The sequence below is a fragment of the Sinocyclocheilus grahami genome, unplaced genomic scaffold, assembly GCF_001515645.1.
Source record: "Sinocyclocheilus grahami isolate Dianchi unplaced genomic scaffold, SAMN03320097.WGS_v1.1 scaffold1314.1, whole genome shotgun sequence".
In the NCBI taxonomy this organism is placed as follows: Eukaryota; Metazoa; Chordata; class Actinopteri; order Cypriniformes; family Cyprinidae; genus Sinocyclocheilus; species Sinocyclocheilus grahami.
In genome coordinates this window covers 56,871-73,118 of record NW_015506493.1, presented here as the reverse complement: position 1 = coordinate 73,118, position 16,248 = coordinate 56,871, and positions in this window count along the sequence as shown.

Genomic DNA, 16,248 nt, shown 5'->3' with positions numbered 1-16,248 from the left:
AGTGGCGCTCTTTAGTTGTGCAATCTCGTTCAGGTGTATACAAATTATGTTTACTGAACAAAGACATGAGGGCATTCGTCTGAACAGCTGGGTTCAGAGTCACAGCGCTACACCTAAGCGACTGCAGCCAGAGAAAACACAGCACGTAATAACATACAAACTAATGAGACGTGTTGAGCAGGAGGAGCCCGCTGGCTCTAATCAAAGCAGTGGTTTCAAAATCCGGCTGCTGAGGACACTCGTGAAGCCCGCATAAACCCACCACGTGTGATCCAGATCTTCAGCTAGATAGACAGGTCATGAATGTTGACACGTAGACAAAGAGTGTCTGACTGTCATCAGGAGCAGGAAAACCCTGTGCAAACCTACCAGCATCACAAATGCAAAAATGAACCATTTATGCAATGCTTTCAGGACGTAATGAGCTATCAAGATGCTATTCGCAATTTTCTGCCCTTTTGCAAACTTTCGCTAGCTTTAGACACTAAATAAGATCGTTCCCAGTGCTTCAACAACACACTTTCCTTGTGAAAAACAAAGCTCACTTTTGCATAATTTCAAAATGAGTTCTTATTGCAGAAATAATATACTTCAAAAGAACTAAGCGTAATAGTTTCAACTCTTAACTGCATGTTACAATTAAACGAAGGTGCATTCGTTTAAATTTACATTAAATGCAAGTAGGACTTCAGTACATCTTTATATGTAATTTCTTCTATTGCAATTACTTATGTTGTCTTTGAAATATACTTAAATGTAATTTCTATTGAAAGTTGTTTGTCGTGCATTGAAATTTTGAAATTGAAAATATGGGAAATATGTGGCCCTGGACAACAAAACCAATTTTTAATTGAGATTTATACATCATCTGAAAGCTGAATAAATAAGCTTTCCATTGATCTATTGTTAGGATAGGACCATATTTGCAGAGATACAACTATTTAAAAATCTGGAATCTGAGGGTGCACAAAAAAAAAATCTAAATATTGAGAAAATCGGCTTAAAGGAAGTGCAATGCATATTACTAATCAAAAATAACGTTTTGCCATATTTACGGAAGGAAATTTACAAAATTTCTTCATGGAACATGATCTTTACTTAATATCCTAATGATTTTTGGCATGAAAGAAAAATGGATAATTTTGACCCATACAATGTATTGTTAGCTATTGCTACAAATATACCTGTGCTACTTATGACTGCTTTTGTGCTCCAGGGTCACATATTTGTAAATACACATTTGTAATGATGAAGTTGCAATTTAGCACATGCATGAAATGTAATATCAAATAACAATGCAGTTGAATTATCATCAGGTACTTTGAATGTGCTTTAGTATGTTATTCAACACATCAGAATAGGTGTACTTCTGTAAAGCAAGACAAAAGTGTATTAAAACAATGAACAATGAAAATGCATTTTTAAGTAAAACGTTTATTTTGACATTGTTACAAAATCAACATTGTAAAAGTGTACTTGTGTTAAGAATCAGTAATGAAAGTGTCTCTCTTTAAATGCACTTAAGTGGCATTCTATTTTATTAATTTTATATTTTCTGAAGGTACAGTATGTTACAAATATACTTTAACGAGTTCACATTCAATACACTTAAAGGCAGGTGGGTGATTTGATTCAAAACCATTTTGTGTTATTCTGATTGAAAGTCTCTTTACATCTCGATAGTAATCACTAAAGCCCTATTCACACAGGGTTAGTATTATCTGGGGGCCTCGTATGATTTAGAAATTACCCCCCCCCCCACACCCACCCCACACACACACACATACACATACAAGCAACCCAATATCTACCTCTTCATTAAACAAGGCCCGCGTTCGCTGGAGAACTATATTTAAGAGTATCTAGCCATTGCCTATTATTCTGATTTACCGGACTGTTTGTTGATAGAGTTTTTTTGCGAAGGTATTAATCAACCGCTGATGTCTAAGCTTAGACGCGAGGGTCCGCGTTCATCCCTCTGTCAGTTTATGGACTATGCTTTGTTGTGTGTTGGCTCTTCATTCACTGTGGGTGTCACGGAGGAGGAACGCGACACCACGTCTGTGACTGAAATGGCGGACACACCAGAACACACTCACATAATGGTGGCTACAACAACGGAGCTTGTTCGCAAAATGGTGGCCACAACAACGCACCGTCATTTCTCAGTTGCCATTCCTGAGTCAAGTCATGTCACAGTTGATCGTCATGAATCAAGTCAAGTCACAGTTGATCGTCATGAGTCAAGTCAAGTCACAGCTGATCTCCCAGAGTCTCGCCACGTTTCAGCTGATCTCCCAGAACCTCGTTATGTCTCAGCTGATCTCCCAGAGTCTCGTCACATCTCAGCATATCTTCCAGAGTCACGTCACGTCTCAGCTGATCTCCCAGAGCCTCGTCACATCTCTGCTGATCTTCCAGAGCCTTGTCACGTCTCGTCTGTTCGTTCAGAGTCCTGTCACTTCCTGTCTGTTGCACCCAGATCCTCAAGGACTGTTCTTCAGTATCCCAGACTGGCATCCTGTGTGGAGGACCCACCAATGGTGTCAGCACGTGCAGCTGGTATCCCTAAACCAGTACTCTCAAACCCTTCTGTCCCAGAAGTAATCCCCTTGTCTGCTGCATTTCCTATATGGGGAATTGCTTTCTGGTGTGTATGGGCTGCGTTCACAACCACCGAAGTTCCAGAGCCAGCGACGTCCGCGGAAGGATTGCCAGAGGTGGCGGCTGAGGCTGCAGAACCTCCAGAAATGGCATTGTTCGCTCCAGATCCTCCAGAGGTGGCGGCTGAGGCTGCAGAACCTCCAGAAATGGCATTGTTCGCTCCAGATCCTCCAGAGGTGGCGGCTGAGGCTGCAGAACCTCCAGAGGTGGCGGTGCTCGTTCTGGATTCTACGGAGGTGGTGGCATATGCTGCAGAACCTCCTGAGGCGATGTCTTTCACTCCAGCTCTGGTTACGGTAGTGGCGCCCATTACTGAACTCCCTGTCTGTCCTGTCACGGCTATGAAGGCCGTCTGTGAACTTCCTGTCTGTTCTGTCATGGCTATGGAGGCCATCTGTGATCTCTCTCTACCTGTCCTGTCACGGCTATGAAGGCCGTCTGTGAACTTCCTGTCTGTTCTGTCATGGCTATGGAGGCCATCTGTGATCTCTCTCTACCTGTCCTGTCACGGCTATGAAGGCCATCTGTGAACTCCTTCTCTGTCCTGTCACGGCTGTGAAGGCCGTCTGTGAACTCTCTGACCGTCCTGTTATGGCTATGAAGGCTGTCTGTGAATCCTCGTCCTGTCCTGTCCTGTCCTGTCACGGCTATGGAGGGCATCTGTGAACTCTCTGCCTGTCCTGTCACGGCTATGAATGCCGTCTGTGAACTCTCTGATCATCCTGTCACAGTTATGAAGGCTGTCTGTGAACTCTCTGCCTGTCCTGTCAAGACTATGGAGGCTTTCAGTGAACTCTTACTGTGCTCTGAACTGGACGATGAGGTCATCTCCGAACTCTCGTCCTGTTCAGAATCAGCCAATGGGGGGGCTATGTCACGAATCCGGTCTATGAACTTCCATTCACTCACCACCAGAGGTCACCCGCTCACCACATGGATTCTCACACTACACAGACTGTTACACTACACCCTGGACTACATTTCCCATCATCCATTGCACTGATTACACCCACAGCTGTAACCAATCACACACCCTACATAAGCCATGGACTTCCTCTCTCTCACTGTAGAGTATTGTTTAAGCGTTTATGCGGTTTAGCGTAGCTACTTTACGGAGCCAATTCCCTGTCATTGTTTGAGTTTTCCATAGTCTAGTCATAGTCTTGCCTTGACTATGTTTGTTTTCTCGTGTTCTGATTCTTGCCTGTGCATCCTGGATTACCCCTCTCGTCTCGCCCTGTTCGGATACTGATTACCCCTCGCCTGGACCATTGCCTGTGTTTGGACTAACCCTTTGGATTACCCTGTTTGGACATTGTTTGCCAGAGATGGACCACGCCCATTTACTGGACTATTCTTGTGTCTTGCCCTCAATATACCTGTCGCCATTGTCTGACCCTCGCCTGTTTCTGACCACGCCTTTAAATAAAAGCTTTGCAAATGGATCCGCACGTCTCCCGTCCCTGTCGCCTCATTACACTATGTAGGAATTCAGATGTTTGGCACAATTATACAGTTTAGCAGTCATACAAAAATATCTAACCACACAGTTGACCAGAATTAAGTATTCCGAAGAGTTGTGTAATTAATTATTTTATTTACAGGACAATTTTTATTATTTTACAGGACTTCCATTTAATGCTTCTAAATAATAATAATAATACAAAGTAAAGAATAAATGATAGAGCAACAGAAAGAATGAGAACAGTGGCCGGGAACGAGAGGTGAAACTGAGATCTGTTTCCAGTTATGAGAAGTGGAGAGACAGGAAATGAAAGAATGAAATGGATGAATAAACTACAGATTATTTTGTATGTTCTCTACATCTTCAGTTTCATCCCTCTGTGGTCTTTGTGGAAGAAGTTGGAGGGATGTAGAGGAGGAAAAGACTTTGTGTGCCGAAGAGAAAAAAAAGGGGGGGGGGACAAAGTGGGTGGGTGGAATGTAGTCAGGCAGATATTCAAAAGTTCCTCATGCTTTATGGAAGAGGAATAGATTCCTTATGAAGGAAAGGAGGGAGAATAAGACCGATAGAAGGAGAAGAGAAGGAGTGGGTGGAGTGGACAAAGGAAAGTACCTGGCAGGACCATGTGGAGGTTGTCTAATCAGACCCTTGTGAATTTAAATCATACTGTTGAGGTTTATGTTTAGCAGCGTGTTGAATTGGTAGATTGCCAGAAGAAAGCGGGAGTGTGTGGGTGAGTAAGGGCCCAGATTGAGGGAAAATATGTGTGTGTGTGTCCGTGTGTTTGTGTATGTGTGGTTGCGATGGAAGAAAGGGAAATTCAGAAGTGCTTACAGGGCCCAAAGTGCATATATTACTCCACAGAAAACTATACGCATCTCTGCAACCTTCCATACAACCCACTCATTACCCACACAAACATTTGCAGAGTCTACAAATCATCCCAAATCACTTTTAGGAATAGTTCAGCCAAAAATGAAAGTTCATGTCATCATTGTGCCACATTGTACTGTTTAAAATTGCCCATTTCTTTATCAGCCATAATTCTTCATCCCCTCTGGTAGGCCACCAGCATCCATCATTCATCTGTGATAATATTGACTTCTGCGTTCTGGCTTTCTGAGCCCAGCTGGTTTTGTGTTTTCTGGGATTTTGGGCTGTGAACTGTTTCTACACACTTACATACACAAACTAAGTGACACATTAATATATGCATTCAAACCACAAAAAAATTGCAGTGTCACCCAAAAATCCATCAACATTAACATGGGGGATTTCTCCTCACGCACGGATGGAAATTGAAGGGTGGAACTTGCAATAAGTCAAAGTCTATGCAAAAGAGGCCCTTTTCAAGTCAAAGACTTGAATGGTTACCATATTAATGTGTCAAAAGTTTGTGGTTGGTTAGATATGTTCAATGTTTTTGAAAGAACTCTTTCACGCTCACCAAGCCTGCATTTCTTTAATCAAATATACAGTTAAATTTATGAAATATTATTACAGTTTAAAATAACTCTTTTCTATTTTAATATATTTAGAAATGTAATATATTCTTGTGATGCAAAGCTGAATTTTTTGCATCATTACTCTAGTCTTCAGTGTCACATGATCCGTCAGAAATTATACTAATATGCTGAATTCAGTTGTAATGAAAACGTAAAAGGCTTCAGCAGGAGTGTGTAACGTTGCCATGGCTCTTGTATCACGTCTTCACTCAGCAGTCCAAACTTTCCCAGATTTGTTTGTGTACATGGAGAGCGGTAAATCACAATTATTCATATACAGTGAGAAAAGACCACAGCTTTTCTCATTTTGAAGTGTGCACATATGTCAAATGAAGTGAATTTTTTTTATCCCTATTTTGTGATCTGGCACAGGTTTTTGACTTGTTAACGTTTTGCAGTTTTGAAACCCCATCCCCCCACATGGATACACAAAGGAGCAGAGGTACAGCAGGGCTTGAAGCAATCTCTCTCATGGCTGGCTGGAAAATCAAAAACAGCTAATAAATGAAAGAAAGATAGAGTCCGTTTTTGTTCCCTCAGTGTTGAACTTTTTTTGTCTGATTTTCTCATTTGTGGTGGAGTTATTTCTCAGGCTTAATGAGGCACTGTGGATTGAATGCAGAACGGAGTGTGTGTGCGTCGAGCCAGATCTTCAACACAAAGCAGCTTACGCAGTTCGTATACAGCCATCTGAGTTTCACAATCATGTTAGGGATTTGGCCCGCCTGATACTTCCATCAGCATAAGCACCTTGGCAAATGGGATCTGAACAAAAACACCAGTAATAATGATTGTGAAACATCTAGAAAGACCTTATGGGCTCAGCAAGGATCCAGAATTCTGACACCAGAGACGTTGGGTTTCAAAGGGAAAGTTCATTCAAAAATGAAAGTTCTGTCATTGTTTATTCACCCTCATGTCGTCCTAAAACTGTATGACTTTATTTCTGATATACAGATGTTTTGTAGAATGACCAAGCTTCTCTTTTCCAAGACAACAACCACAGGAAATATTTCTTTTAGAGATGATTTATTTGATTATGGAGATCACAAGGGAGGAAAGTTAGTTTGCAGTGCCATGATTTAGTTGAAATATGGACTCCAAATCCTTGTTGTTCTCTGAAACTCTGGAAGTTTTTGTTAATCCACCCCGTTTTTTGTATTCTTGCCACACAACGATTCTCCGCAAAAGCTGGTGCTGCAGTTTCTCCGAGATTGTGGCTTTGGAGACATAAAAGTGAAGCAGATGGTTGTCAGATATTCCGCTGATGAGCTTGTTTGCCATTGTGGTCATGTGGTGGGTCATTGGCATATCCTCGAAACCAAGCTTGACCTGAGTTAAACCGAATTTTGTGAAAAATATGTACTCAAGGGAAGACTTGGGGATTGTCCACCCACAAATGAAAATGTAGTCCTTCTTATGTCACTTCAAATCTGTGTGTCTTTATTTTTATTCTGTGGAATGCAAAAGAACATATTTTGAAGAATGCAAGTGTAGTTCAATTTCAGCTCACCCAGAAGTCACTTTCAAACCAAGCAGCTTAAATTATTTATAACCCAAAATTAACTACACTCATGTGAAAAACGTTTTTCTCCGCTTGTGAGCGTCAGCCTGGATTGGCGCACATGTGTTGGCTCTCTGATGCCAGCGGTTCTGTGGTGCCTCTCACTGATCACCACGCCTTTAAATAAAAGCTTTGCAAATGGATCCGCACGTCTCCCGTCCCTGTCGCCTCATTACACTATGTAGGAATTCAGATGTTTGGCACAATTATACAGTTTAGCAGTCATACAAAAATATCTAACCACACAGTTGACCAGAATTAAGTATTCCGAAGAGTTGTGTAATTAATTATTTTATTTACAGGACAATTTTTATTATTTTACAGGACTTCCATTTAATGCTTCTAAATAATAATAATAATACAAAGTAAAGAATAAATGATAGAGCAACAGAAAGAATGAGAACAGTGGCCGGGAACGAGAGGTGAAACTGAGATCTGTTTCCAGTTATGAGAAGTGGAGAGACAGGAAATGAAAGAATGAAATGGATGAATAAACTACAGATTATTTTGTATGTTCTCTACATCTTCAGTTTCATCCCTCTGTGGTCTTTGTGGAAGAAGTTGGAGGGATGTAGAGGAGGAAAAGACTTTGTGTGCCGAAGAGAAAAAAAAGGGGGGGGGACAAAGTGGGTGGGTGGAATGTAGTCAGGCAGATATTCAAAAGTTCCTCATGCTTTATGGAAGAGGAATAGATTCCTTATGAAGGAAAGGAGGGAGAATAAGACCGATAGAAGGAGAAGAGAAGGAGTGGGTGGAGTGGACAAAGGAAAGTACCTGGCAGGACCATGTGGAGGTTGTCTAATCAGACCCTTGTGAATTTAAATCATACTGTTGAGGTTTATGTTTAGCAGCGTGTTGAATTGGTAGATTGCCAGAAGAAAGCGGGAGTGTGTGGGTGAGTAAGGGCCCAGATTGAGGGAAAATATGTGTGTGTGTGTCCGTGTGTTTGTGTATGTGTGGTTGAGATGGAAGAAAGGGAAATTCAGAAGTGCTTACAGGGCCCAAAGTGCATATATTACTCCACAGAAAACTATACGCATCTCTGCAACCTTCCATACAACCCACTCATTACCCACACAAACATTTGCAGAGTCTACAAATCATCCCAAATCACTTTTAGGAATAGTTCAGCCAAAAATGAAAGTTCATGTCATCATTGTGCCACATTGTACTGTTTAAAATTGCCCATTTCTTTATCAGCCATAATTCTTCATCCCCTCTGGTAGGCCACCAGCATCCATCATTCATCTGTGATAATATTGACTTCTGCGTTCTGGCTTTCTGAGCCCAGCTGGTTTTGTGTTTTCTGGGATTTTGGGCTGTGAACTGTTTCTACACACTTACATACACAAACTAAGTGACACATTAATATATGCATTCAAACCACAAAAAAATTGCAGTGTCACCCAAAAATCCATCAACATTAACATGGGGGATTTCTCCTCACGCACGGATGGAAATTGAAGGGTGGAACTTGCAATAAGTCAAAGTCTATGCAAAAGAGGCCCTTTTCAAGTCAAAGACTTGAATGGTTACCATATTAATGTGTCAAAAGTTTGTGGTTGGTTAGATATGTTCAATGTTTTTGAAAGAACTCTTTCACGCTCACCAAGCCTGCATTTCTTTAATCAAATATACAGTTAAATTTATGAAATATTATTACAGTTTAAAATAACTCTTTTCTATTTTAATATATTTAGAAATGTAATATATTCTTGTGATGCAAAGCTGAATTTTTTGCATCATTACTCTAGTCTTCAGTGTCACATGATCCGTCAGAAATTATACTAATATGCTGAATTCAGTTGTAATGAAAACGTAAAAGGCTTCAGCAGGAGTGTGTAACGTTGCCATGGCTCTTGTATCACGTCTTCACTCAGCAGTCCAAACTTTCCCAGATTTGTTTGTGTACATGGAGAGCGGTAAATCACAATTATTCATATACAGTGAGAAAAGACCACAGCTTTTCTCATTTTGAAGTGTGCACATATGTCAAATGAAGTGAATTTTTTTTATCCCTATTTTGTGATCTGGCACAGGTTTTTGACTTGTTAACGTTTTGCAGTTTTGAAACCCCATCCCCCCACATGGATACACAAAGGAGCAGAGGTACAGCAGGGCTTGAAGCAATCTCTCTCATGGCTGGCTGGAAAATCAAAAACAGCTAATAAATGAAAGAAAGATAGAGTCCGTTTTTGTTCCCTCAGTGTTGAACTTTTTTTGTCTGATTTTCTCATTTGTGGTGGAGTTATTTCTCAGGCTTAATGAGGCACTGTGGATTGAATGCAGAACGGAGTGTGTGTGCGTCGAGCCAGATCTTCAACACAAAGCAGCTTACGCAGTTCGTATACAGCCATCTGAGTTTCACAATCATGTTAGGGATTTGGCCCGCCTGATACTTCCATCAGCATAAGCACCTTGGCAAATGGGATCTGAACAAAAACACCAGTAATAATGATTGTGAAACATCTAGAAAGACCTTATGGGCTCAGCAAGGATCCAGAATTCTGACACCAGAGACGTTGGGTTTCAAAGGGAAAGTTCATTCAAAAATGAAAGTTCTGTCATTGTTTATTCACCCTCATGTCGTCCTAAAACTGTATGACTTTATTTCTGATATACAGATGTTTTGTAGAATGACCAAGCTTCTCTTTTCCAAGACAACAACCACAGGAAATATTTCTTTTAGAGATGATTTATTTGATTATGGAGATCACAAGGGAGGAAAGTTAGTTTGCAGTGCCATGATTTAGTTGAAATATGGACTCCAAATCCTTGTTGTTCTCTGAAACTCTGGAAGTTTTTGTTAATCCACCCCGTTTTTTGTATTCTTGCCACACAACGATTCTCCGCAAAAGCTGGTGCTGCAGTTTCTCCGAGATTGTGGCTTTGGAGACATAAAAGTGAAGCAGATGGTTGTCAGATATTCCGCTGATGAGCTTGTTTGCCATTGTGGTCATGTGGTGGGTCATTGGCATATCCTCGAAACCAAGCTTGACCTGAGTTAAACCGAATTTTGTGAAAAATATGTACTCAAGGGAAGACTTGGGGATTGTCCACCCACAAATGAAAATGTAGTCCTTCTTATGTCACTTCAAATCTGTGTGTCTTTTATTTTTATTCTGTGGAATGCAAAAGAACATATTTTGAAGAATGCAAGTGTAGTTCAATTTCAGCTCACCCAGAAGTCACTTTCAAACCAAGCAGCTTAAAAAATTATTTATAACCCAAAATTAACTACACTCATGTGAAAAACGTTTTTCTCCGCTTGTGAGCGTCGGCCTGGATTGGCGCACATGTGTTGGCTCTCTGATGCCAGCGGTTCTGTGGTGCCTCTCACTGATCACAACCATTACAGATGCTTGCAAATGGATCATCACTCTGACTGAGAAGATTCTCAAGCTTGATTTAAGTGCGTTTGGAGCCATGAATTCACAGATGGCAGTGTGTTTTTTGTTTCTGCATGGCAATGCATGTCTGAAAGCCTCTTTCTCTTCTTTTGTCCTCCGCTTTCTTCAAGTTATAAGTTTAAGTATGTGGAGTGAAGGATGTCAGAGGTACATTCCATATGCAATATTTCAGGTACACACACTACCGTAGTAGGGACTTTCCATTGACTATTGTTTTCATACTGAACAAATTGATTTAAGACTTTGCACGTTTATTAAAGGGATAGTTCACCCAAAAATGAAAATTTGATGTTTATCTGCTTACCCCCAGGGCATCCAAGATGTAGGTGACTTTGTTTCTTCAGTAGAACACAAACGAAGATTTTTAACTCAAACCGTTGCAGTCTATCATTCTTATAATGGCAGTCAATGGGCTCCACGGCTTTGAGAGTAAAAAAAAACATGCACAGACAAAACCAAATTAAACCTGGCGGCTCGTGACGATACATTGAGGTCTTAAGACACAAAACGATCGGTCTGTGCAAGAAACTGAACAGTATTTATATAATTTTTTACCTCTGATCCACCGCAATGTCCAACTGTCCTGAGTGCATTCACAACATCCGGTGTGTGACGTCAAATAAATACGGTTGGGCAGAGCACGTACATGCGTCACGCGCCGGATGTTGTGAACACGCTCAGAGATTGCGGTGGATCAGAGGTAAAAAATTATATAAATTCTGTTCAGTTTCTTGCACAGACCGATTGTTTTGTGTCTTAAGAATGTATCGTCACGAGCCGCAGGGTTTAATTTGGTTTTGTCTGTGTATGTTTTTTTTTACTCTCGAAGACGTGGAGCCCATTCACCTCCATTATAAGACTGATAGACTGCAACAGTTTGAGTTAAAAATCTTAATTTGTGTTCTACTGAAGAAACAAAGTCACCTACATCTTGGATGCCCTGGGGGTAAGCAGATAAACATCCAATTTTCATTTTTGGGTGAACTATCCCTTTAAGCCATTTTACTTGTGGGAACTTTTCCATTGACACTTCTCTTGTGCTATTGTTAGCTTAATTAATTTAATTGAAGTTAATTTAAGACTAAAACTTATTTATTTTTCATTAATTGAAATAAAAAAGAAATATTGCCTTTTGGAACTAACTAAAATAAAACTGAAGTAGAAGTACTACTGAAACAGTTTAAATTAAATTACTAAAATTAATAAAAGGAAATGAGAAATAAAAGTAAATTAAAGCTAAACTGAAATTCAAAAACAAAACCTAATTAAAATGAGAAAAGCATAATAAAATGACTAAAATTTTAACTAAAACTGATTTTAAATATTAATAATATCATAGTACATAGCACACACACACTTCCACAATTTTTACATTTTATTTAGAACATTTTTAAAGGTTGCTTTATGTAGAATAAAGCTAAAAAATGCAACAATCTTGGTAGTTTATAATGGGAGTTATCAAAATTATCTGTATATACAGTATATTAAGACTAAAACTTATTTATTTTTCATTAATTGAAATAAAAAAGAAATATTGCCTTTTGGAACTAACTAAAATAAAATTGAAGTAGAAGTACTACTGAAACAGTTTAAATTAAATTACTAAAATTAATAAAAGGAAATGAGAAATAAAAGTAAATTAAAGCTAAACTGAAATTCAAAAACAAAACCTAATTAAAATGAGAAAAGCATAATAAAATGACTAAAATTTTAACTAAAACTGATTTTAAATATTAATAATATCATAGTACATAGCACACACACACTTCCACAATTTTTACATTTTATTTAGAACATTTTTAAAGGTTGCTTTATGTAGAATAAAGCTAAAAAAATGCAACAATCTTGGTATCAAAATTATCTGTATATACAGTATATTCATATAGAATTATGTGGGTGAGGCTTAAACCAGAAGTGCACTGAAACTAAATGAAAAGCCAATTTTTAGATGTAAGTCTATACCATTTACAGTTTAATTATCACAATTATGCCTTTTTTGGTATATTCATAAATTAATTAATTTACTTATTTCTTTTTACATTTTTAAAAGGTTGATTTATTTAGAATAAAGCCAAAAAGCCACAACATCTGCCAAATATCTATGATTGAATCAGACATTGAAAAAAATATGTATGAGATACTTAATTAGGTAAATGTTACTCTTTACAAGTTTGAATGTCTGGGATGTGCACAATAAAAGGCTTTCAATGCGATGTCCGATTTGAACCTGAAACTTAACAGTTTAGTCATATTGTCTGAGCATTACATTGCAGTTTTAGATATGAAATATCATTAAAGGCTTGTTCCGGTTGGCTAATCAGACTACACTCTAAAAAAAATGCTGGGTTGTTTCAACCCAACTTTGGGTCAAATATGAACTAACCCAACTGTTGGGTTACATTTTTACATTAAATTTTTAACCCAAAAGTTGGATTAGTCCACATTTGACCCAAAGTTGGGTTGAAATAACCCAGCATTTTTTAGAGTGTACAATCGATATATTTTGTTCTATTTATTAGTAGAATTTATTTTAAAGTCATTATTCATGCCTTTCTGATTTAGGTATTCAGCTTTGGGTACATTCCCAGTCATCGTCACCACGTAAAATCTCAAAACAGTCTGATAGAAGTGATGCAAAAAAACTAGATAGCTCTCATCATAATCAACTAAGTCCCCGGTTGACCATGAGTTGGGCGCCACAATGTAAGTTTTCATCTTTTACTATCTTTGTGGAGACATATGAAAACATGTGGAGCTGATTCTGGTGTGTTTAGACTGAGTTGCCGTCTACAAGGACGCTTTACAATGCCAAACCCACGTGAGAAGTTCAGTTCAGTCCCATCAGTCTGTTTGAATGGTTAACTGGTGCTGCATGTCATCTTGATGATGAATGAGTTTTCGTTCTTTCTCCGTCTGTCCTGCTCTCGCTTTCTCTACTAATGAAGTGTTAATCTTACAAGCCTGTCTTTAAAGATCTGAGGGTGTTGCATTACGTCCTTGTAAATCCTGTTATTCTTTCACTTCATCCCTCGCTTCAGTTCTGTGGTGGAGCGAGCGCGAGGGAGCTGAGAGATGAGTTGTCCTTTTTCCTCAAGGCCGTTTAGATTGTCCTTACTCTAAAGCCAGCTCGTCATTCAGACACATTCTGCAGCTACCAAAGACGCTGATGTTAAAGACCGCAATCATCATCTGCTTGTTCAGCTAAAACAACAACACAGTTTTTCCTGTGTAAAAATGACAAATGTGACAAATGTCTTTTTAAGTCCCATTCCAGTGTTACAATTGATTTAGATGTGTGTTTACATGAAAACTGTTTTCAGAATAAGGTCTATTTTCTAGTTAATCCTTTATTCCAGGAGAGGAATAAAGGAATACAGCTACTGGAAAAGTTCTGTAAAAAGCATATCCTGAATGAAAATGAAGTAGACTTTAGCATTAAAAAAAGTACTTGTAATGGAAATTATGTTTGCTTTAGTTGGACTGTGAGTTTTCACTGTTTCTAGATCAGTTTCCTTTGTTTGTATTCATTAGTTTATGTGGTTACTCGTGGTTTCGTAAGTGTTTGCACCCGCTGTTCATTTAGTTGATTGGTTTGTTTCAGTGTATTTAAGCCCTGTGTTTTCTTCTGTTCTTTGTCAGTTCTCATTGCATTTAACCCAGTTGTTCAGTTGTTGTTTACTGCACTTAGATCCAATCTCTCAACTTTATTTGCACCCCAGCATAGACAGAAATAATACACTTTAGAATAATACTTACAGTAAGTGTGAATTGAATGTAATCTCATGTTAATTGCAATTAAATGAAAAATTATTCAATTTTAAATGTATATTAAATGCAATTAGCTACATTTAAGTGTGCTTTTAAACCCACTTAATCAGGACACAAGTCCATCATTATATATAGTTTTATAATTACTTATATTGTTTTTGAAATATAAAGTGTACTGCTGAATGTACTGGCAAGCATTTATGGTAAACTAAAATATACTTCAATGCCATTTCTATTGAAACTTGTATGTCATGACCCATGCATTTTAAATATTTCTAATTACACATTTTTAATGATGACATTGCAATTTAGTACATTTAAAATATATTAGTTTTAAATGTAATTTTGAATAACACTCTACAGTTAAAATTATAATCAAGTACTTTACATGTGCTTCAGTAAGTTAGTCAACACATGAAAACAAGTGCATTACTTGCATGACTAAAGATTATAAGAACATAATGATATTGTAACTAAAATCTTATAACTTGACATTTAATATTATATTTTCTGCAAGTATAATATATATATATATATATATATATATATATATATATATATATACTTTTTTTCACAATCATCACCCGTCCAGCGGAAGTACTTTACCAGTCTGTGAGGTTCAGCAAACATCTGTTTTAGGCCCAGTGATTGATTCTCATCTGTCTCTTGGGTGGATTTTGTGATAAAGAGTGATATGAGGATGCGTAGCACTGATAATATCTAGAGTCTGAGTTCCCGGTGCAGAAACTCATTGAACTTTGATAGACAGTGGTGGACGAAGTACACAAGTCAAGTACTTGAGTAAAAGTACAGATACATATAATAAAATATTACTCCAGTAAAAGTACAAGTACTCCTTTTTCAATTTTACTCGAGTGAAAGTACAAAAGTACTAGATTTTTTAATGTACTTAAGTAAAAATACTGATAGATTTATTTTGCAATTTTATATAGGCTACTTAATTTAATTTTATATTAGCACATATTTTATATAATCCTACTGCTCAAAATACCTGGGATTTTCCCAAAATAACCACTATATGGAGTCAAGATATATTTTTGTTGTTGATATGGACTATGTTGACGAGAGTGATGTAGTAATGTTCACTATGAAGCTTACACTGCGATGTACCTGAGAGAAAACTGATTTGACCATCTGATTTTCACCAGTAAGAAAAAGGTGTTTTAAAGCTTGTTGTTTTGTAGAACATCACAGTTATATATGACATGAGAATAAAGGTCCTTGCACACCGAGTCTGAAACTTTCGTAAGCGGTTTTCCGGGGGTTTTTTTCATATTCGTCATCCTTCAAAATGCTTGCTACGGATGCGAAAACGCAGAAAAGCGAACCTGGTCCGAATTTTTTTTATGACGGACGAAAGTTTCGGAGGCAGTGTGCAAACGTGATTGACACGACACAACGTAAGGTCGTATTTATTTTTCAACGTGCGAACATTTCGGACGAAAAATTCGGACTCAGTGTGCAGAGACCTTAAGGCCTGAAGTTAGGAAGAACATTTTAAGGAAAATATAATTATATTTTCATAATGATTTATTTTCTTCGCAAAACCTTGTCTGTGGTGTAAAAGCACCCCTGGCCAAATGCCCCCAGAGGGCATCACTTCCCACTTTGATAATTAAGCGGGGTTAAGTTAGTTTTGTTTTCGATTTTCGTGACACATTCAGAGATAAATGGCAATAACTCCAAAACGACTTGACCTAAAAAAATCGAAACAATGTGACCGCCAAAAGGGCAAAGCTGATCATGTTTCACAGCCTCCCTTTTCATAATTTTCGCTCGATGTAATAAGCACTGCCCCGCACAAGCCGTCGCAATGTGCATTAAGCCGGGAGAGCTCGCTCTTCGCGCAGC